The sequence below is a fragment of the Cimex lectularius genome, unplaced genomic scaffold (assembly GCF_000648675.2).
Source record: "Cimex lectularius strain Harlan isolate CLEC.00 unplaced genomic scaffold, Clec_2.1 scaffold299, whole genome shotgun sequence".
Lineage (NCBI taxonomy): Eukaryota > Metazoa > Arthropoda > Insecta > Hemiptera > Cimicidae > Cimex > Cimex lectularius.
The window spans coordinates 490942-516436 of NW_019392919.1; the positions used below are offsets into that span (position 1 = coordinate 490942).

Consider the following 25495-nt stretch of genomic DNA (forward strand, 5'->3'; position numbering starts at 1 on the left):
CACAATGGAATCTAGTGATAAGTTCTTGTTTTAGTTGGTTCTTGGAGTTAAACAAGTTGATGAGATCGGGTCAATGAAAATATCTATGGACCTCCTTCTTAGTCCCACTGGTTCTCTAACTAATGAATTATCATGAACTATTCTCCGAATCGTTCTCTCATATGTTAATAAATTATTCATTTTCTAAAATCCCAACGTCCTACCAGCTGAAAAATTGATTAATTTACGTTAAAATTGATCGGCATCAATGGACGTCATCGAAAGTCCTCTCATATATATATTTTTTTCTGTCAATAATGTTATGGCCTTTTTTTATACTTAGAAAAATCCAAAATGTGCCACGCGTACTTTAAATACAACGTAATATTTTATTTCAATTAGTAAATCTGTATTTAAGGTATTGGTTGAGATAGAAAAGTCAGTGTCACAAGGGGGATTCGACCCCACGACCTTCGCCTAAATACTTTAAACAGGATAGTGTTGATTTTGTAAAACAAATGTACACATTTGTACATTATTTTGAGATTGAGAAATTTTTACTTCAATAAATTATATTGATGAATAGTATAGTAAATAATATAGAGATAAAAACCTAGTTGCTAAGGACCCTAATAATGATAAACTGGTAAAGATAGTCACTCTTAAAAACCATTGTTAGCTAATCAATTATACTAGTGATAGGATTTATGAAAAATTAGAAATTGTTAACCATAATGATAGAAGATACAAAAGAGGTTTAATCAATGGTCTTGGCACTTTTGTCAAATTTGTCATTGGCAATTTAGATGCTAACGATGGGAAATATTATAAAGAAATGTTATTACTTTGAAAAAAGAATCAAGATGACTTACAAGCTCAAATTTCATCACAACACACCATTAACAAAGAAATTATTGATGAATTCAATAATACTATCGGCGTCATCAACCAAAATAACAAATAAATCAAATCAAATTCAGTTAAATTAAACCAACATTTAAATATCTATGTACAACTTAGTCTTAAACAAACCAATTGTACATCAATTGTACATTTTTTTTAATATGATCTTGGGACTGGTAGAAGACATTGATAATTCGATAACCTTTTGCAAACTTAATTCTTTTCATCCAAGAATTATTTCCACACGTTAACTTCCATTCCAGTTATCCAAAATCTCCCAATATTATGGTAAGGAAATTCCATTAAAAATAGAATATTGCGTGGATTGTAAATTATTCGACAACAAAATTGTATATCTGATTAAAATACCATTGGTAGAAAAGACTGAATATGGGCTATACTATTTACACTCAATTCCTTCATTTTTCAACTCTAAGTATCTAACATTACACCGAATGTTAAATTTCTCTCAAAGAAAAAACATGTAGAGGAAAATACTGATTCAATAGAAACATTGAACGAAATTTGCAATTTTCAAACTTCGCTCGGATTCATTTGCACAAAAAACAAATTAATTCATAGTGAGGCAAAATGTGAAAAAATCCATTAGAAGTCCATGTGAATTCACTCAAGTAGAGGAAAAACCTAGCCATTATTCAACTCGGAGGAACTCATAAAATAAAATAAAAAACGGAATGACCGAAGAAAGACTTATGAAAGGGATTTACCTGCTGCAGGAAGACAACAGCAGCATTATTTATAGAAAAACTGTACTCCAAATGAAACAACGTTTTTTAGCAGCAACAACATTTCTCGATACTTTATCCACCGATAAACAGGCAGCACATAGAATTCTCTGTTCACCTTAATGAAGTAAATTTGAAAGAAATCGGCAGCGGACCAGTTTCAAAAATCAGCAATCGTCCCACCATTTTCATTACCATGGCTTGGGGAAATGCCGCCTTGACAATAGCCATTGTCATATCTTTAATATTAACAGTGGCCTACTCGAGGAAGAAAGTCCGCCCGACATCAGGGGATGGAATTGTACAAATCAACCCTCCATCCTAAATTCTTCCAGATTGATTTCTACTCAGGCGGTGGAGGTATTACATCGTCATTATGACTGGAGTCAATTATAAATGCTGGTGTAAACTATCGAGCTAAGCATCAAGACTCTGTTCAAATGCAGATCCACTCTGGATTCCGAATTTGATAAATACTTCAGTAGAACTCTTGTGTTGAATGTGTAAAAGTTTGTAAGTATATATAAAATAAATGTTTTTTTTTAAACTTAGTTTGACGCAACGAAACTATAACATATTAAGGATTAGGTAAAAACAATGTTATTTTTCAATGTCTTTTTTTACAACCAAACCTATTTTTGGTATGCAAAATATGAGCAAAGTACATCAAAATTGAAGGGTGGGGTGTTAATTTGGTTCATCAGTGTAAATTAACCTTGTTTAAACCGCGGGACCCAGTGGATGTCATATTGTTATTTTTGATAAAATTGATCAAAGTAAAATAAAATATTACGTTGCATTTAAAGTACTCGTGGCCCAATGGGATCGGTTGTTTATTCTAGAGGAATGTGTAACGGAGAAGGGATTTTTCTAAGTATAAAAATCGCCAGAGGAATGTCAAAGAAATTATTTCCTCGTTTAACTCTACAGATTCGTACATTATTTTGCTTATAAGTGTAATTTATATTTCTTTAGTAGCAGTACACAATTTTGACAGATTGATGAAATAATTGAAACTAGTAGGGATTTATTTTCAAATATTGTTCAATTAATATCTTTTATTCCTTTATTATTAATCGCTATATTCATTTTTTAATTAAAGGAAAAATGACTGATTTTGGCTGCCGGTTTAGTGTTGGCGAGACAGCAGGCTGGTCTCTGGCAGTTTCTTCTTCTTCACTGTACAGATGAATAAAATTTAGTTGGGTCTAACATCTCAAAAGAAACGAAAAAGAAGTCCACATTAAGTGAAAATTCTTTTACAAATTAATGCGATACGCCATGAGAGAATCCAGAAGCTAAAATAAATGTATGTGTAATTCAATGAGCTGTTGGATCAATATGGTTGGTTAAAAGTATTTTGTGTCAACCGACATGTCGCAATTTGCAGATTAACGGCCACAATTCTGGCTTTTAATGGCTTTTAGAATTCTTGTTCCTACTCAATGTCCAAAATTTATAAAAATATGTGTAATCTAATTGAGTATAAAACTTCTGTATGTTTATTACCGTCAGAGATCTTTCGAAAGCACTGTTAAATTAAGGGCCGTAATTAACTCGATTGTATCCTTCAGTAATATTTAGGGATACTATTTAAAATGTGTTAACGGGTTTTGTGATTAGCCCGGTAGTAGTGCGGTAAGATTAGACAGAGGCTGTTACAGAAATGACGACAAACCGTTGTGCCAAAGAGGAGCACAGCGTCGTCTAGTTCCACGGCAATAGAACTCAAGGGCCAAGTGTATCAAAACTTGTGCGGAATGTGCTACATACATGAAAATTCATTTCCACCCAAATAGAAATTTTTTTACAGAAAAACAAATTTTTTACTCGTTCCGTGTTGGAAAATAATTCTCTCCTGCACTGGGCACAGCCATGTTTCACAAACACCAATTTGGTCTATTTAAAATATATAATTGAAAGCAAACCATATTTTTATTAAATTTAAAAGTGAAATATCCTGTTACAATAATACTTACAAGGTAAACAAATACGGGATAACAGAAAAATAAAATTTTCCACGTCTACAAGATAGAAAAGGAAAAAGGGGAGGATAAGTCAGAAAACATTTTTGACCAGTTTCCTAGTACTGTTACGTAGTAACTTTGGATNTCCCAAGAGACCTACTTATTTAATTCTGTATTTTTAATAATGATTCCCTGCCTAGAACTTGACAAGAGTACATCGTTAAATTACGTTAAAACTTGTTCTTGTAACTTCAAATAAAGTTTTTTTAAAAAAAGGAATCCGCAGTTGAAATTATTTAACTGGCGCAGTCGGTAGGACGACAAAGGAATCTCAAGAGGACATTGAAGATCATCTGTTTCTACAGTTAACTTGTCGACGGAAATCATCTGCAATTTGAAAGGGACGTGGTATACCTTAAAGTAATACTGTAAGTCCAGAAAATTTTATTATCTTTCGATTCGTTATTTTATTTTCAAATGTACACAAACATTTACTTAAAATTAAGTATCAAATATAGGTGTTTGTTAAACTGAGTAAAATAATAAAACTAATAGTAATCATAATTGTAACAAGAATAATAATAATAAAAAATAAAAAAAATAATAAAAAAAATTTTTTTTACAAATAATATAAAAGGAATAATTGTAAAATGGCTTTGAATAGGATTCAAGAGCTAAATTTTGGTTTAAATCAAATTCCTACCTTTGATGGTAATCCAAACCATCTAAATAGTTTCATTTCTCCCGTAAATGAAATTCAAGTTCTTTTTGGTTCGCTGAACCCTGACCTAACCGAATACGAAAAAGCAGTTGCCATTTTAGGTATAAAATCAAAATTAATAAGGAAGGCTAGGGAACAGACAAAAAACCACCCATTTCACACATGGCACGGCATGAAAAATCATTTGCTGAATAGTTTCAGACAGACATCTAACTTAGAGACAATAATGAATGAAATCTCGAGTTTACAAACAAAAAATCCGTACAAATTATATGAAGAGACACAAGACAGATTCTTTGAATTTAAAGGCACACTTGGACTAGAAAACTACAATGACCAACAGCAAGAAGCGGTCAGCGAAGTAGTCGAAAAATGGGTGGTTCACAACTTCATTGGGAAACTGAACGAACCATTCAGAATTAACTTAGCTAATAGAAATCCGAAAACTCTGCCTGAAGTCGGAAATCTCCTTCACAACGATTATTAGTACCTAAAACAATATAATTTCACAACATGACCTCAATTTATTAATAAATCACCCGGTAATCAACGCCTCTTAAATTACGGGGCGACATCTCAGTTTAAAAATTTCACAAAGGAACCAGGAAAATACCCAACAGACTCATTACCAACAAAACATGTTTGCACCCAAACAACAGATTCACAACGGGCAAAACATACACCCAACACCTATGAGCATTTCAACACGGGGTACGCAACAAAACCCCATATTCAACCGCAACATTCACAATTTTAATAAACCTTCTGGGCAAAATAGTTATAAATTAGAAGGGTTAAATAACGTTGCAACTACGGAAAATTTTGAAGACAACGAGTCTCAAAATGACTTTGAATATGCCGAAAGCATACTACCGTACATTTTATTCCCGAATAATAATTTAAAAATCCTTATCGATACACGTAGTACGAAATCATTTATCAAACCAAATATTGCTAAAACATATTTTAACGCAAAATTTAAATTCAAACCATTTAAAATCCAAACAGCCCATGGAACATCTTTAGAAAAATACAGCACTGTCATAAATTGCTCCGAATTATTCAACTTTGATTCTCTCTTCCTAGAATTCAATGTGTTTTATTTTCACGATTATTTCGATATTTTAATCGGGCTCGACAATCTACAAAACCTGCACGCATTGACTTCAGAACAAACACGCTTAGCACTTCTCGTCAGAAAATTAAAATTCTCTATTAAATACCTAAATCGAACCACAATATAATAAACAGGAATTCAAAAACAATGGTAAAAACTAGAAACACCAGAAAAGAGGAAATTAAAAACTCAATTTTTGTTTGTTACACTAGGTCATACAGATACCCTGAAATTCACTCACACGATGTAGAAAAACAAGTTAACGAAATGCATGACTATTTCGTTTTGACTAAAAGTCATGCAAAATTCGCACTCTCCATGGAATTCTCCAGTATGGATAGTACCCAAAAAACTAGACGCATCAAAACAAAAGAAATGGAGACTAGTTATCGATTACAGAAAATTAAATGAGAAGACCGTTGACGACGTATATCCTATACCGAATATCACGGAATTATTAGACAAATTGCGACGTAGTCAATATTTCACCGTGTTGGACTTAACATCGGGTTTTCATCAAGTAGAACTTGAACCGGAAAGCATTCCGAAAACGGCTTTTTCTACGGACAATGGTCATTTTTTTGTTCCTCAGAATGCCGTTCGGAATGAAAAATAGCCCACGAACATTCCAACGGGTAATGAACAATGTACTGTCAGTAGAAAAAAATTGTCAATTCTATCTCGAAGATGTATTATATATAGCACTAGTCTACAAGAACGTGTAGAAGATATAAGAAGACTCTTACCCGCTTAAAAGATGCAAATCTAAAAATTCAGTTAGATTAGACGGAATTTTTTAAAAAGGAAGTGGCTTATTTGGGTCACATTGTAACTCCTGAAGGCGTGAAACCTAACCCCGATAAAATACGTGCTATTGAAAAATTTCTAATCCCCAGAACAGCCAAACAACTCAAAGGGTTCCTAGGACTCCTCGGTTATTACAGAAAATCTATCGCCAATTTCGCTAAATTAACAAAACCACTAACGCGTAATTTAAAAAAGGGAGCCACTATAAACGCCAATGAATTGGAATACAAGGAATGTTTTGAGAAATGTAAACATATATTGATAAACGAACCGATCCTTAAATACCCGGACTATTCCAAACCTTTTTCCCTAACAACGGACGCTAGCAATGTTGCATTACGAGCTGTCCTAAGTCAGAATTTCGATGGTAGAGAGCTACCAATCGCATATGCCAGCCGCACGTTGTGTGAATCAGAAAGAAACTATCAACAATTGAAAAGGAATTACTTGCGATCGTCTGGGCTACTAAATACTTTAGGCCGTACCTTTATGGTAGAAAATTCCAAATCCTAAGTGATCACCGCCCGTTACAGTGGTTATTCTCTATGAGAGAACCAAATTCAAAGTTATTGAGGTGGAGATTAAAATTAGGAGAGTTCAATTTTGATATTAAATATAAAAAAGTATCTGAAAATGTGATCGCGGACATATTGTCAACAGTGGAAATTAATGCCAATGAAACCTCCGAATTTGACGATTTGAATGATAAATCGACCCGGAAAAACCAAATGGTCCGTTTGACGATGACGCTACCGTTCATTCAAACGCTGATGGCAATACTGAGATCACAATACCTATAATAGAGGGACCAATTAATCCAATCAAAAATCAAATAATAATATCAGAAGTAGAATATGGACCCGCTAAACCAAAAATATCCAAATTACATAATAACACAAAGACACGAATCCTAGTACAATTTTCTAGAAATGAATCCGATAACGATGTAATACAGTTCATAAAAACATATATCATCCCAAAAACTAAATATGGCCTATTCTTTGAAAACGAAAACTATGAAGCATATTGCTCTACACTTTCCAAATACTTCAAACATTCAGAAATTGATTTCAGCAGATACACTAAAAAATTAATAGATGTAGACTCTGAAGAAGAAATTCGAGAAATAATAGAAAACTATCATTTGGGAAAATCAAACCACAGAGGTGTAGACGAAGTACACAATAGGATTAAAGAAATCTACTACTGGCCAAACCAAAGAAAGTCGGTTCAAACTTAAATCAATGTGAAAATTGCTTAACTAATAAATTTTACCCATTTTCTACACATGCGGAAGCATATAAACTAAAATCTGGACAGGCCATAGAAGTAGTAAACAAACTTGTAAAATTCTTTTGTAGGCATGACATCCCAAAACAATCATAGCCGACAATGGAGTAGAATTTAACAATTCCTTGGTCAAAGAATTGCTAAAATTGCACAAAATCGAAACTCACTTCATCTCATCACAACATCCCGAGTCAAATGGAGTGATCGAACGTTTCCACTCAACCCTAATCGAACACATCCGACTCCTAAATAATAATCCAAATTTTGAAGATAATACAATTAAAAGTAAAGTTAACTTTTCTATTTTGGCTAATTCAATTCATTCCGTCACCAATCTAAAACCCGTAAGTAGTATAGGTGACACTTGGGGCAGACAAACATAAACACTAGTCGTCGGGTCTGATGGTGCGTAGGAGTGACGTCACTTTGGCGTTTGACGACGGACGTTACTGATTTTTTCAATGCAGTTTGATGAGTGACGTCACTTATTTTTTCACCACTGTGGTATTTGATGAGGGTTCTGGCATCATATTGTGTCTTGGGTTAAGAAAAACTGCAGGTTTGAAGAATATATTATTTATAAAGTGTTACAATTAAATGAATTCAATTTCGTGGTCGCCTTTGTATACTAGTGACATTTTTCGTTGTGTTTCGCCGTACAAAGTTAACACGTCAGCAGTGATTATCTCGTTGAAACGTTTCTGGAGGAATACTCTCGTTGAAGAAGTGTCTCCGATGTACGTAGGTCCGAAGTATTCAAGGTCGGCGACAATGGCATCGCCGTATTTCGTTGGAATTTTGACGAAACCCCTCGTAAGAGAATCCTACGTTTAAATCGGAAATTTTTCCAATTCTTTTTCGAGCAGTGATTTGGTTGAGAGCACGTACGAGTTTCATAGAGTCCATCTATGTGAAATTAAGGTAACTCAATATTTGTACGAAATAAATAAAGTTATGTATTCATATGTATTACCTTGTTTCATTTGGACGACCTCCTTCAGCGAACGCCTACGACGAAATGAACTTGGTTTGATCGACTGCGCATTATATGTATTATCAAACGTAGACTACCATGTTCCTCCATGTCATAGCAATATGATGAAAATAAAAATGGTAAACAAACAAGTTCATGCATGTCTATCCAGGTTGTGAATTATTTTTGTTAAACAAACAAGTTCATGCATGTCTATCCAGGTTAATGAATTATTTTTTGTTATTATTCATCAAATAAAATAAAACGAAGACATGTATCTCTCTTTGTTTGTAAAGCCTTCTCACTGCGGCAAAGTGGAGATACGACGAGGAGGATATTTGAAATAATTTTCATACAACAATTTTGGTTTGCGGGTTTTTTACGACCTCTCCAGGGACCGTCCAATCGCTCAAGTTAACGAGTGTTTAACCACCACGCCAGTGACCATACATTCAGACTTCATACCATTATATTGAAAATTACTTCAAACCCACAAAAACATAAAATATTTTCTACTTAAAAAAGTGTAAACTTTTCCAGAAAAAATACTATATATGAAAACAACGTTTAATTTATAATTTAAAAAAATCCTACAGATACAAAATATAAAAAAAAATCTCGATGTTATAGATGTATATGTTTTTCATAACTATAATATTTAGACATTTACGAGTATTATTCAATTTTAAAAATTTTGCAATGCCCATAAGGTAAAGAATCGAAATCCTCCGTTCTCAATCTCTTCATAAAATTGATTTTATATGTCTTTCTTTCTTCAACAGTAAGAATGCTACAATTGGCTTGCCTCCGAATATTAGACAATTTCAGAATTTTACAATCTGACTCGTGATTTTTTATTACCATATATTTAATTGCTGCAAAGTTCACCTGCTGCGAATTTTGAAAGTTTAAATTGATCCCTTTGACTTTACATGCCGTAAAAAATTCACCATTTTTTGTACTTTTACCCCTGTAAGCATAATTTTTAGGCCCTCCTGATACAAATTCCGTTATATAACTTCCATTACCGTATTGCAGAAGTTCATCTGTAATATCGCCTAAATGGTTACCCAAAAGAGGGTTATATTTGGCAGTAGGTCTTTGTACACCCTCTCACCTAGTTGGCTAATATACTTATAGAGAACAAGCCGGGCCTGAGTCGTTGTATAGGCAGCTATAGCTACGTTAATATTCGGTGATAGCTTTACTACTGCCTGTTCATCCTCCCAAGTAACAAAAATTACTTCTTCATTCACCTTGAACGTAATTAACAACGATATTAGGGTTCGCAAGCAAATCAAACAACTCCGACGGTTCCTCGATTAACATTGCTTGTGCCAGATTTTCCCTCTGGCCAAATTTGCCCCAAAACGAATTTAACATCCACTTAGCTAACGATCAGCCCTGGATTTTTACTTATTTTTCTCTTGTCCATCATTATACCCTCTTTGTTATAATAAGAATTAATGTACCTTTCTTTACTTAAATCATCATCTGAGACATCGACAGGATATCCTGATGCTTCTTGTTTCAACTGAAGAAATTTATTAACAAATTTTGAAAAAAGGCCATCTTTCTTATCTTTATCACATTGTAACGTTTTGTAACTCCAAATTTCATGTATTTTTATAATCTTGTATCCGATTTTTACGGCCTCTTTTAATTCATCTGATACCCATGTACAGAGTTCGGCAAAATCTAATTAATTCAATCATGATTAAGAATTTCGAATGAAGAAGTTTAATCATGATTGAATTAGTCATGCCTCGTATTTAATTACTAGTCATGACTAATTTAGTCATCAATCACATATGGCGACTAATGACTAAATTAGTCACTTACTACCAATCAGACTAACGGTCTGAGTGATCAATCATTAATCATTAGACATAACTAATTTTTGCCCAACACTGCCCATGTAGCACACAAACATCGTTGTTCTTCCGTGTGAGTACAATAATTCATTGTCAGTTCTTCTGCACACTTATTACATAATATAAACATAAGCTTTCCGTGTTTTTTGGTAGGTAATACAGGGTGTTATAAATCTCATGGAGGAAAAATTAGGCATTTAACAAACCCATCTATAGAATTTAAATCTTAATTATTTCCGGTTATACGACGACACTCGTCTTCTCCAACAAATACTGCAGGGTGTCCAATTGGATATTTCCCATATTTACCATATGTTCGGATAGAAGGAACAGACATCGACGTAATTAATCTTTTTACCTGGTAAGGCCTTGTAATACAATTTGGTGTTCCTTGTTCTACCACCGTAAAATTCATCTCTGGGGTTCAAGGGTTGAAAATCAAAAAATGAATCATTTAAAAAAAATTTGGAACACTCTTCATCAGTTTTTAGTAATTTATTGAATTCGCATCCCCAAACCTGCACTAAATTTTAGCTCCTCTTCCTCAATAATGTTTCCGTATTGAGTGTATCTTCATATCTGCTATTCATTGTGTCGTTAGATGTACGATATAGCTTTTGATCTCTCTTCGTAGGGTAGCAAATGGGATGACCATGGAAAAAACACCTGTACAATTCAAAAATCGTATTGCTTTCACTGCAAAACCCATCTACATTCAATTTAGTTCCCGAAATAACGATTTCTTTATTTCGTCCTGCATGGTGAATGGTTATTTTTCTTTTGTGTTCTTCCCAAAGTAACCATTTCAATGCAATTTTTGACTGTCTATTATCTAATCTATACACATTTCGAGGTATCACCCCAATTGCATCTGGTTGTAAAAAATTGCGCCTAAACACCAAATTACATGCTGAAGCTATTGTAATCGATTCAGCAAATGGATCAACGTTGCAGTTTTCGATAAACTTTTTCGGAATATGGTACACGATCGCCGTATAATATCAACATCATTTATACAATATTCGAATAATTCTTTTTTAAAATGTAAAACATAATTACTCTCCCTAAGACTCTCATACCAATTTAGAAAATTTTCTCTTTCTTTTAGAGACATTGTGTCTGGCGAATAATACTTTTTTCTGGTATTTCACCTATGTAACCGTAATTTTCTATTTTATTAAAAAAATGAGGAAAATATCCTTTTCTATAAGATTTTGGTAAGTCAAAAGCTACCGGAAGCATAGAGAGAGGCATCGGAAAGTAATTAAGAGATTAAATTCACTAATTTCGTGGTCCGCTTGACCAATTAATATATTACAATTAATTAAGGTTTTTAGTTGAGATAAAAAAGTCAATGGCACGAGCGGGATTCGAAACCCACGATCTTCGGCTTGATACGCCGCTACTCTACCACTTGAGCTATCGTGACCTCGATTCAGTCGGACACCAACTTCCCATCTCACCTGCACCTTTTGAATTTTCCCTCCTTTTGGCCATTTTTCAATTAAGTAATTAAGAGAGTCCATAATCTGACATTTTTGAATTTTAAATTTAATATTTTCCCTCCGCGCATTATAAGATCAGGAATAATCCCATCGTTTTCGAATAATGTTTTTAAAACGAATTGGGAATCAAACGATTGAGCATTGTGAGCTATGCAAATTATTGTCGCAAATTGTTTTCGAGGTAGAAGCAGATAATTGATTAAACACTCGATGGGATTTTTTTCAAAAATATGTTGCCTTATCCCGCAATATGAACATAATTTTTATATGTCATTTTCCAGCTCGCATTTTGAACATGATTGTTGAGCTATGCATAAGTTTGGTTCGTGGAGTATAGCCTTGTCTGAAAGTTTTTTCTCCTGTCTCGTTTCTATATCGAATAATGAATAAATTTTTATATGTAGGAGACCTTTTGTCCTGCTTAATATAGCATAAATGCTGCCTATTTTTGAAAGCGTTACAAATTGTACAAAAATTTCACCGCACTCATGAGGTACGTTCCGTTGAACCGAATTGTTGTAAGTAGTGCTGCATAAAATACATCGCTTTATTTTCTGACATATCGATTTCCCTTTACTGCTGCTCATTAAGTGACTTGTAAAACTTGTAAAACAGGTATAATTAGGAAAATCTCGCGAACAATCGTTACAAAAAGTCGGCTTAGGATCTTTTTTGCATTTAGGTTTTTTGAAACAGAATGAACAAATTTCTCTACAAATATGTGTTTCTTTGTTAGAATAAGTGACGTTGCATTTTTCACAAAAATAGTGGGCATTAAACACCGATGTACAGCTTGAAATTACATTAAAGTGATTATTGTCGTGTATTAAATTAATTTTATAAAGGGCAGATCAATTTTCCCCTTGAAAAAGCTTAAATCCAGGAACACACTTACCCGATGCTACGCCATGCGACGCTACCCGACGCCTTGCCACATTTTGGTGAGGTGTGCACATCTATCCGACGCAAGCACACGTCGCGTACAGTCCACAGCGTTCATCACAATAATCACTATCACAATCGCAACGCAAGCAAAACCTTCTAATAAATTGTTAGTTAAATTTTATGAGCACAACCATCTAATAAATTCTTTGTTAAACTTAATTGTTTTAAATAAAGTTTCTTCTAACCATCATAATTTCATAATTAAACAATGTTTATAAAAACTTATGCATTTTTGATCTCGTTTAATTTGGTTTACATTAAAATAACATGTTGTAATTAATATAACGAGAAAATTACATGTACTTAGTTTGAAATAAACTACAAAAAATATGAGTGTCCTGTTTTCATGCTACCCGACATTACAAAATGGTGTAATTTTGACGAGCAAAACTATGAAATAAATTGTTAATTAAATTTTATGAGCAAAACCGTGTAATGAATTGTTCCAATTTTAGTATATGTACCACCGAAGCGAGTACAATAAATTGTTAGTTAAATTCATTATATCAAAAAATCGTATTCCTGTGTTTTGTTTAATTTTCTACCAAACCATTAAAATTAATTTTTTAAATAAAAACTACTTAATTTTTAATCACAGTTAATTTGGTTTATATTAAAATAAGTATGTTGTAATTAATGTAACGACAATAATACATGTAGTTTGAATAAAAATATGAGTGTCCGGTTCTTTTGTCTTCGACTGTACTCGATGCGACCCGACGAAAATCTGGACAGTGGGGATCGCAGAGCGTCTGGTAGGTTAGCGTGGCATAGCATCAGGTAGATGTGCACGGGGGTAATGCAACCTTATGGAAAATCGGACTTTGGATTTGCGTCGGGTAGCGTCGCATGGCGTAGCATCGGGTAAGTGTGTTTCTGGCTTTAGACGTTTTCCAGAAACTGGACCTTACAGTAGAAGGCCAGGTTCTGGGCGCCCTAGAGTAACAGATCCCCAGGATGACCGTTTTTTGACTTTGAGAATTTTGCGAATCCGGCACCTTACTGATGTTCCAGCGATTCATCACCTCCAAGAAGTACGAGGTGTCCAAATTTGTACTGATCATCCGCCTAAACTAAAACGTGAAGCAGAAGAAGAAGATACATTTAACATGTCAAAACGATTAGATCTATAAACCCCACTCAATCCAACCCAAAGCTTATTAAATGTGTTTAGATCTCAACTAAAACATGATTTAACTTTTTCGTTTGAATATGATCAACGTAGGGATGAAGAAATGTTTGATTCATCAAAAGAAATAGAAAAAGTTGGAGTTAATGACAAACAACCACACTATTCTTCTGTAAAATTTTCTCAGCCTGACGTGTTCGAATACACTCTGTCTAAACCTCTGCTTTAGCAAGTGAGCGAAGAAGTGAAAACCCCCGATGGAATAAAAATGTCTTTTGAGTTTCTGGAAAAAGTTCGAGAGACTTCATCAAAATACGTTATGAAATTTTTAAATAACGACCTATCAGGGTTGGACGAGACTTACGGTGTACGTTACGATGGAAACCAATTTACTATAGGTGACAGTATAATCACTATGGGAGATAATGAATTGGAGATCGTTATATTGCCACAACAGGCCTCATGGAATTGTTATTCATGAAAAAGCCGAATTTGACTATTGTGAATTCTGACGATAGAAAACAATATAAAAATATACTAATGCATACAAACGCGCACAGAAAACGTTATAGTAAGTAGCAGTGGCGACGTAAATGCTACAAGAACGCATCCAAAGTGGGCGGTGATATCCTCTCTTTTCAAGTACGAGCCTCGTAAGCCAAAGCCGGAACCTTCGAAAAAACCAAACGTGGTTTCGGGGCGGTGATTTTAACCACTTGATACAAAGATTAAAATTTTTATTGACATCTCGAGACAAGAATAATCAGTTGGAAATCAAATTTATCGAAGGAAAACTTCGAGATGCTCGAATAATATTATAAAACCATCCACATCATTCCAATGTAGACCATTTCCTCATTGTTCTCCATATAATAAACATGTCAAAGGTAAAAAAACAAATCGTGGAAGAAATTCATAAACCCGCGAGAAAAAATTTCAAAAGGCGTAAACTTTACGCCGTAAAGTAATACTGAAGGGAATCGACGATTTATGGCAGGCAGACTTGATAGAGATGATACCTTACAGCAAAAAAAATAAAGGTTTCAAATATATATTGGAAGTAATTGATTGTTTTTCTAAATATATATGTGCAAGTGAATTGAAAAGTAAAAAAGGGTCTGAGATAGCTGAGGCGTTCAGGAAAATATGGCAATTTTCCGAAGGTCGTGTACCAAGAAATTTGCAAAACGATCAGGGTAAAGAGTTTTACAATAAAGAAGCAAATTCTTCGTTTAAGAAATTTGGGATAAATCACTATTCGTCCTACAGTAATATGAAAGCATCTATAGTTGAACAAGCTATTAGAACCTTGAAAACAATGTTTTGGAAGAAATTTAGGCCTCCAAGGATCTTACGAATGGCTATCACTGTTAAAATCTTTACTCGATCCATAAAAAACACCGTACTATCGGAATGGCACCAGCAGCCGTAAAACCAGGTAGATTTGAAACACATTTATTACAAACTGTTTTCGTTTCACAAAATAAGATTAAAAAACTTAGCAAAATTCAGGATTGGTGATTACGTAAGAATATCAAAATACAAGGCTCAATTTAGTAAAGGTTACACTCCATCGTGGTCTACTGAAATTTTTAGAGTATGTAAAGTTAAAAAAACAAACGCTATAACGTATACATTGATGGATTCAAAGAGACAGGAAATAGCTGGAGGGTTTTATTAAGAAGAATTGCAGGTAGTTAAATATCCTGACGCTTACTTGATAGAAAAGGCGATTAAGAAAAATAAGGGCAAATCCTTAGTAAAATGGCTCGGGTTCGATTCATCACACAATAGTTGGGTGGACATGAAAAATTCAAGTATACAAAACAATCGATTGTAGAACATTACATTCAGTACGAGTATAGACTTTGACAAGTGAAGAACATGGTTAGAAAACAAAAGTCAAAACGCATTATTCGCCCACCTAAGAAAATCGGTGGTTGTAAGATATACCCTTTGTCGAAGAAAGCAAAGCAACTATTATCTACTTTTCCGCAGTGGAGTTTTACAAATTTTGACATTACTAGAATAGCCCGTTCGAAAAAGATTCCAGGTTTCAGAGGTGTTTTTATGAGGGATAACAAACCCTCCCTAACAAACCGCGTTCAAACGAATGTGCAATATTGAATTTGGATAAAATTTCTGGACGCGGAACCTTTGGCGAATTTGGTGAGATATTTTGTTAGCATTGGTAAAGGAAAACCTCCGCCTCAATTCGTCAAATATTGGAAGAATGCCCGTATAATTGTGAACAAACGGCAGTATCAGTCTCCAAATTCTAATCCCTGCGGCCATCTTTGTTTATTGGTTTTGCTAGACCTTATAAAATAAACAATTTCTAAAGAAAAATTCAATATCTTTTCTGGTAGCGATGGGATTAGACTTCAGAAAAGTATATAAAAAGAGGGATGGAAAACTTCGGTCCAGTCTTCCACGGGGAGTTAACGAGAAACAACCTCTCGTGTCGGAAGAAAATATAGAATTTTTGAAAACGGCCAAATATAAAATTTTACCTAAATCACAATGGAAATGTTAAATGTAGAAGAACGCCCTAGTTGCCATGAGATCATAGAAGGTATAGAATTACATTCACATTATCCTTATGCATCGACAAAATTACAACATGGTGATGAGATTAGAATCACTGTTCAACACCAAGATATTTACACCTTACCATGCGAGAATTTTCTCTATTTAGAGGGGAAATTTTTAAAAGAAGATGGAACGGGTGTACCTACTAATAGTAAATTAACTCAGAACGCTTTTGCATTTTTGTTCGATGAAATTAGGTACGAAATCTGTGGAACAGAAATAGACAAAATTAAAAATCCTGGAATTTCCAGTACTTTGAAGGGTTTAACTTCAATAAGATGTCACGGCATTAATGCGAATGGTGGCTGGATCTCACCAGGATCTAAAATTCTAAGTTTGAATTTGAGTGAAGGTCATTTCAATGTATGCATCCCATTGCGATTGTTACTCGGTTTTGCAGAAGATTACCAAAAAGTTATCATCAACGTGAAACAAGAGCGCATATTAATACGATCCAGAAGGGATGAAAATTCTTACATTTCAACTGAAAATAGAGTTGACGAATCTCTCTTGGAAAATACCCTATCTCTATTTAAACGAATATCAGAAACTATTGATGTTGAAGCATTTGAAAAAGGAAAAAGTAATATCGGTACCATTTAGAAGTTGGGAGTTGTACGATTACCCGCTACTACTAACTCAGAGACAGTTGTGGCCGGTCAAAACTTCTACTCAAATGGAAATACCCCGTTTTGTAATTTTGTAATTTCAGTCGTCTAGAAAAAGTAATTCGTTGGTGAATTCAAGTAAATTTAATCATTGCTGTTTGACTAATGTAAAACTTTTTTTTAAATTCGAAATCTTACCCATACGACGATTTAAATGTGAATTTTTCTAATAAGCAATATGGAATGTTGTACTAGATGTATGCAAACTTTCAAAAAAATTACTACTCTGAGCCTAATCAATCTCCTTTACTGTCATTATCTGAGTTCAGAGATGAAGCTCCTATTGTCGTAATTGATTGTGCCAAACAGTCCGAATCCATAAAAACTGCTCCGGTAGATGTGAGACTCGAATTCGAAGCTAATAAACCGTTTCCTTCTGATACCACCGCTTATTGTCTCATAATACATGATAATATAATAGAATATAATTTTCTGTCCAACATCGTTCATAGAATGGTATAAATTCCAAAAGCCAGAACATTTCAATTCATTTGCTACCATGAGTTCGAACAGAGCATGTGTTGTAGAAATTCAATGCTTTGTGGACAACACGAATGCATATATTGTAACAGAATTGGCGATTGTATATCTTGACCACTATTCGAGTCAACATTGGGTTTTCAAACCGCCGGAGGAATGTGCACAAAACGAGTCCAGTCTTCAGGTAAATAGTTGGTTACATCGCTATTTCCATAAAATAAAATGGGGAGATGGTGATGTAGACTATGACCAATTAGATACGATTTTACGTCATCATCTTGATACATATAAAAAGATTTTTGTTAAAGGCTTACAAAAGAAAAGGTTTCTCTCATATTTCAACGATAATGTAATAGACCTCGAAGATTTTGGCTGTCCACAAATGGAAATTTTGAGACCAGCGCAAGAAGGGACACAATGTTTATTCCATAATATTACGCCAAAGATGTGCACACATTTTCGCGCATACGCCTTGTCTAATTGGATATTTGTAACTAATTTATTAGAGACATTAAAATAATATTTAGCGCACAGAAGAATTTTGTTTTAATAAGACGGCAATTTTTTTAAAGAAAATATAGTTTTAATAAGAAGGTAATTTTTTTTTCTTATATTTTGTATATATAGAAGGATTTTTTTTTTGTTATAAATTAAACAGTGCTTTCATATATAGTATTTTTACTGGAAAAGTTTACACTTTTTTTTAAGTAGAAAATATTTTGTTTTTGTGGGCTTGAAGTAATTTTCAATATAACGGTATGAAAGTCTGAATGTATGGTCACTGGCGTGGTGGTTAAACACTCGTTAACTTGAGCAATTGGACGGTCCCTGGCGAGGTCGTAAAAAACCCGCAAACCAAAATTGTTGTATGAAAATTATTTCAAATATCCTCCTCGTCGTATCTCCACTTTGCCGTAGTGAGGAGGCTTTACAAACTAAGAGAGATACATGACTTCGTTTTATTTTATTTGACGAATAATAACAAAAAATAATTCACAACCTGGATAGACATGCATGAAATTGTTTGTTTACCACTTTTATCTTCATCATATTGCTATGATATGCAGGAACATGCTAGTCTACGTTTGATAATATAATGCGCAGTCGATCAAACCAAGTTCATTTGGTCGTAGGCGTTCGCTGAAGGAGGTCGTCCAAATAAAACAAGGTAATACATATGAATACATAACTTTATTTATTTCGTACAAATATTGAGTGACCTTAATTTCACATAGAAGGACTTTATGAAACTCGTACGTGCTCTCAACCAAATCACTGCTCTACAAAGAATTTCCGATTTAAACGTAGGATTCGCTTACGAGGTGAAGGGTTTGGTCAAAATCCCAAAGAAATACAGCGATGCCATTGTCGCCGACCTTGAATACTTCGGACTTACGTACTTCGGAAACTCTTCTTCAACGAGAGTATTCCTCCCGAAACGTTCAACAAGATAATCACCGCTGACGTGTTAACTTCGAACGGCGAAAAACAACGAAAAATGTCACTAGTATACAAACGCGACAACGAAATTGAATTCATTTAATTATAACACTTTATAAATAATATAAATAATATATTCTTCAAACCTGCAGTTTTTATTAACCCATGACACAATATGATGAAAAAAAAGATAGCAACAACCCTCATCAAATACCATAGTGGTGAAAAAAATAAGTGACCTCACTCGTCAAACCCCATTGAAAAAATCAGTGACGTCAGTCGTCAAACGCCAATGAGACGTCACTCCTAGGCAACATCAGACCCGACGACTAGTGGTGGGGGTGTCTGGATGGAGGAAAAGAGGTGGTAAAAACTGTATCAGAGCGACTGCGGAGGATAACTCAGGAAATTGTTTAGACGAGTCTCCTACCGAGATTGAAAACTGAAGTAAAAACGTTGGAGGTAAGAAATCCGACCGAGCTATCTACCAGCTATAAGAGGGAAAAAGGAGGATAACTCCAGTAATTGTTTTGACGAGTTTCCTACCTAGATTGAAAACTGAAGTAAAAATTTTGGAAGTAAGAAATCCGACCTAGATATCAACGAGAAATAAGTGGGAAAGAGGAGGGTAACTCCAGAAATTGTTTTGACGAATTTCCTACCTAGATTGAAAACTGAAGTAAAAACGTTGGATGTAAGAAATCCGACCTAGGTATCTACCAGATATAAGAGGGAAAGTGGAAGATAACTCCGGAAATTGTATTGACGAAGTTCCTACCTAGACTGAAAACTGAAGTAAAAATTTTTGAAATAAGAAATCCGACCTACTTGTCAACGAGAAATAAGATGGAAAGCGGAGGATAACTCCAGAAATTGTTTTGACAAGTTTCCTACCTAGATTGAAAACTGAAGTAAAAACGTTGGAAGTAAGAAATCCGACCGAGCTATCTACCAGATATAAGAGGGAAAAAGGAGGATAACTCCAGTAATTGTTTTGACGAGTTTCCTACCTAGATTGAAAACTGAAGTAAAAATTTTAGAAGTAAGAAATCCGACCTAGGTATCAACGAGAAATAAGTGGGAAAAAGGAGGATAACTCGGAAAATTTTTTTGACGAGTTTCCTACCTAGCTTGAAAACTGAAGTAAAAATTTTAGAAGTAAGAAATCCGACCTNGCGGAGGATATCTCCGGAAATCGTTTTGACGAGTTTCCTACCTAGATTGAAAACTGAAGTAAAAACGTTGAAGTAAGAAATCCTACCGAGCTATCTACGAAATATAAGAGGGAAAGCAGAGGATAACTCAGGATGTTGTTTTGACGAGTTTCCTACCTAGATTGAAAACTGAATGAATGAATGAATAATAGTATTTATTTACAGGGAATACAACAAACTCAAAATATGTTACAAAATACTTTACGGCATGGACAATATTCCGTCAACCGGAGTTGATGTGAGCAAACACAGAATAATAATAATAATACATGAAATATTTAAATTAAATTAATCTATGAACATACTATAAAATACTGCAATTAAATTAAACAAAATTAAAAAAAAATAAAGGAATAAATGAATAAATCAAAAATAATAAAAATAAAGCAATACTAGAGAAGAAAATCGAAGAAATAGTAATAATAAAAGCTAACAAAATAAAGAGATATTGTAAAACATTAATAATTAAAGTGTTGGACTAGCTCGAATCTGTAAGTCCAAGCATGGCGAGCAAATCTGATGAGAGGACGACACAGACGGCCATCATTTAACATTGCTATGAGTGCCTCGCCAGGCCAACGTGCAGGTCGCGAATCTCTGCCAGAATCGAACATTCGGCGACAAAATGAAATGTTTTCCACCGCTCTGGAATTACAAAGAGGACACAATTCAACTACTTTTTCCATCCATGGAGTGTAATTTAAGAATAGCAACTCGCACCTCAATTTAATTAGGCAGCGGAGCTCTCTAAGCGATAGACACACGACCGGTCCGCAATCAGGCTGCATATGCCAGCACAATGATCAAGTTCCGGATATAATGTAAAACGGGAAGGGACTACAGCTTTTTTCTGAAGCCCCTCATGGCGTGAAGATTTCATTTTACTCAATAAGGTGGCCAACTGGCCACTCCATAATGACATGTCTTCCACAGTCAATTCATAATCATATCTCTGACCCAGATCAATCCAGTTCCTAAACCAGAAAGTTTTGGCTTTTATTATTTCCAAGGCAGAGATTCTTGGCAATCTATGAGGAGGTAACCTCAACATCCTTAGGCAGTAATCAAAGTGTAACTTCAAGGTGAACACTTCAAGCAGATCGACCTCCGTTTCGAGATAAACCATATGGTTTGGAGCTACCGATGGAAAACCAAATAATTTTTAAATAAAAAAACGCTTGAATTTCTCAATAACTTCGAATCGTTGCGAACCCCAAGCCTGAGCTCCATAACAGACTACGGAAAGACAAACAGACTTAAAGAGACCGAACGTAAATGGAAGAGGCACTAGTTCCTGGGAAAGGAAAGCAGGCCAAATTCTATTAATAACACGTTTAGCTACGGAGACCCTATCAACAAGATGCGTGATCATTGATAATCTCAGAGTTAAGGACACACCCAAATACTTCTCTATTGGTTTCCCATTAAAAAACCACTTTTCATTGGATGCAAGCCGACCGCCCGAACGAAAAACTAGACTTTTGTTTTTATTTAAATTAACAGAAAGATTCCATAGGTCACAATAATCCACCCGTTTGTCAATATTTTTTTGGAGCGTTACAGGATTTGTAGACAGGAAAACCACATCGTCTGCGTACATTAGTATACTGACTATCACGTCACCAATGCGAACGCCACCATCAAGTACAGAGAGAAGGTCATCTAGAAAGAGAGAGAACAAGAGTGGACTTAGCAAACAACCCTTCCCGACACCTGAATCCACCCGAAAAAACTCCGAAATTCCATTGCGCCCATGCACCGCCGATAAACAGTTGGAGGACAACGATTTTAAAATATTTATAAATTTGGTAGAGGTACCAAGTTTGAAGTGGAGGGCTCTCCGGTCAACACTGTCAAAGGCGGCTTTAAAAACCACAAATAGGCAATATAACTTTTGACCTCTTTTTAAAAATCTCAGATTGATAATGTTCATTAAGGTAAATAAATTATCAATGGTGGAATATCCGCGTCTAAAGCCCGACTGAAATTCACTTAGAAGTTATGTTTTTCAACAAATTTTTCTAATCGACGAAGTAGTAAATCCGAAAATATTTTTGACTCAGAGTCTAAACAAGATATCCCCCTATAATTTGACACATCATTGATGTCCCCTTGCTTAAAAAGAGGGAAAATAATTGACCTGGCAAAACTGGGAGGTGTTCCTCCTCTTTCATAAATATAGTTGAAAAAAGATAGTTGTTTATCGTGAAAGATATCGGGAGCGTTTTTGTAAAATTCATACAACACGCGATCTGGATCCGGAGCTTTTCTATTTTATAAACCGTTAATGACAGATGCTAACTCCTCAAATGAGAATACTGAGTCAAAAATAGTTGATTGTGGATAAGGTTCGGCGTAAGAAAGCACAGAACGGACTGAAGCGGGATGAGCAGTGTTTGGAAATGAGAAACCTCATTCAGATGGAATTTCCACACATAAAATTTTTAAATTTAAAAGTATTAATCAATTGCCATAAATCCTTTGAGTTCTTGACATTATTAAATTGAAACGCTAAGGATGTATAAAATTGTTTCTTTGTATTCTCACAGAGAGATTTATATGCATGATTTGCAAAAAGATAAGCATTTCTAACAACAACTGTTTCCTACCTAGATTGAAAACTGAACTAAAAACGTTAGAAGTAAGAAATCCGACCGAGCTATCTACCAGATATAGGAGAGAAAGTGGAGGATAACTCCGGAAATTGTTAATAGGAGTTTCCTACCTAGATTGAAAACTGAAGTAAAAACGTTAGAAGTAAGAAATCCGACCGAGCTATCTACCAGATGTAAGAGAGAAAGCGGAGAATAACTCAGTGANAGGATAACTCAGGAAATTTTTTTGACGAGTTTCCTACCTAGATTGAAAACTGAAGTAAGAACGTTGGAAGTAAGAAATCCGACCGAGCTGTCTACCAGATATAAGAGGGAAAGCGGAGGATAACCCATGAATTTTTTTGACGAGTTGTTTACCTAGATTGAAAACTTAGGTAAAAACTTTGGAAGTAAGAAATCCGACCTTATATCAACGAGAAATAAGAGGAAAAATGGAGGATAACTCAGGAAATTGTTTTGACGAGTTTCCGACCTAGATTGAAATCTGAAATAAAAACCTTAAAAGAAGGAAATCCGACCCAGCAATCTACCAGATATAAGAGGGAAAGCGGAGGATAACTCGGGATATTGTTTTGACGAGTTTCCTACCTAGATTGAAAACTGAAGTAAAAACGTTGGAAGTAGGAAATCCAACCCAGGTATCTACCAGATGTAAGAGGGAAAATGAAGGAAAACTGAGGAAATTTTTTTGACGAGTTTCCTACCTAGATTGAACACTGAAGTAAAAACTTTGGAAATAAGAAATCCGACCGAGTTATCTACCAGATATGAAAGGGAAAGCGGAGGATAACCCAGGAATTTTTTTTGACGAGTTGTTTACCTAGATTGAAAACTTAAGTAAAAACTTTGGAAGTAAGAAATCCGACCTAATATCAACGAGAAATAAGAGGGAAAATGAAGGATAACTCAGGAAATTGTTTTGACCAGTTTCCTAGCTAGATTGAAAACTGAAATAAAAACGTTAAAAGAAAAAAATCCGACCGAGCTATCTACCAGATATAAGAGGGAAAGCGGAGGATAACTCTGTGAAATTGTTTTGTCGAGGTTCCTACCTTGATTGAAACATGAAGTAAAAAGTTGGAAGTAAGAATTGCGACCGAACTATCTAAAATATATAAAAGGGAAAGCGCAGAATAACTCAACAAAATGTTTTAACGAGTCTCGTATCTAGAATGAAAACTGAAGTCAAAACGTTGGAAGTAAGAAATCCGACCTAGTTATCAACGAGAAATAAGAGGGAAAACGGAGGACAAATCGGGAAATTGTTTTACGTGTTTCCTACCTAGATTGAAAACTGAAGTAAAAACGTTGGAAGTAAGAAATCCGACCCAGCTAACTAGCAGCTATAAGAGGGAACGCGAAGGATAACCCAGGAAATTTTTTTGACGAGTTTTTTACCTAGTTTGAAAACTTAAGTGAAAACTTTGGAAGTAATAAATCCGACCTAATATCAACAAGAAATAAGAGGAAAAATGAAGGGTAATTCAGGAAATTGTTTTGACGAGGTTCCTACCTAAATTGAAAACTGAAGTAAAATCGTTGGAAGTAAGAAATCCGACCGACCAATCTACCAGATATAAGAGGGAAATCGGAGGATAACTCGGGAAATTGTTTTGACGAGTCTCCTACCTACATTGAAAACTGAAGTAAAAACGTTGGAAGTAAGAAATCTGACCTAGTTGTCAACGAGAAATAAGAGGGAAAACGGAGGACAAATCCGGAAATTGTATTGACGAATTTCCTACCTAGATTGAAAATTGAAGTAAAAACGTTGGAAGTAAGAAATCCGACCCAGCTAACTACCAGATATAAGAGGGAAAGCGGAGGATAACTCNACGAGAAATAAGAGCGAAAGCGGAGGATAACTCCGGAAATTGTATTGATGAGTTTCCTACCTAGATTGAAAACTGAAGTAAAAATTTGGAAGTAAGAAATCCGACCGAACTATCTACGAGATATAAGAGGGAAATCGGAGGATAACTCAGCAAATTGTTTTGACGAGACTCCTAGCTAGATTGAAATCTGAAGTAAAATCGTTGGAAGTAAAAAATCTGACCGAGCTATCTACCAGATATAAGAGAGATAGCGGAGGATAACTCAGGAAATTGTTTTGACGAAGTTACTACCTAGATTGAAACCAGAAATAAAAACGTTGGAAGTAAGAATTCCGACCGAGCTATCTACCAGATATATGAGGGAAAGCGGAGGATTACTCCGGAAATTGTTTTGACGAATTTCCTACCTAGATTGAAAACTGACGTAAAACTTTGGAATTATGAAATCCGTCCTAGTTATCAACGAGAAATAAGGGGGAAGGCGGAGTATAACTCCGGAAATTGTTTTGACGAGTTTTCTACCGAGATTGAAAACTGAAGAAAAATCGTTGGAAGTAAGAATAGAATAATAGAATATAATCCTCTGTCCAACATCGTTCATAGAATAGTATAAATTCCAAAAGCCATAGCATTTCAATTCATTTGCTACCATGAATTCGTACAGTGCCTGTGTTGTAGAAATACAATGCTTTGTG

At 34.8% G+C, this 25495-nt stretch overlaps 1 long non-coding RNA gene across 1 annotated transcript; it reads right to left on the reverse strand.

Moving 5' to 3' along the window:
- Positions 1–20027: 20027 nt before the first annotated feature.
- Positions 20028–24349, reverse strand: LOC112127848. The gene is made up of 2 exons (XR_002910750.1): positions 24179–24349; positions 20028–20308 (listed from the first exon to the last, which is right to left on the reverse strand). It is a non-coding gene; the product is annotated as an uncharacterized LOC112127848 (long non-coding RNA).
- Between the last annotated feature and the right edge of the window lie 1146 nt (positions 24350–25495).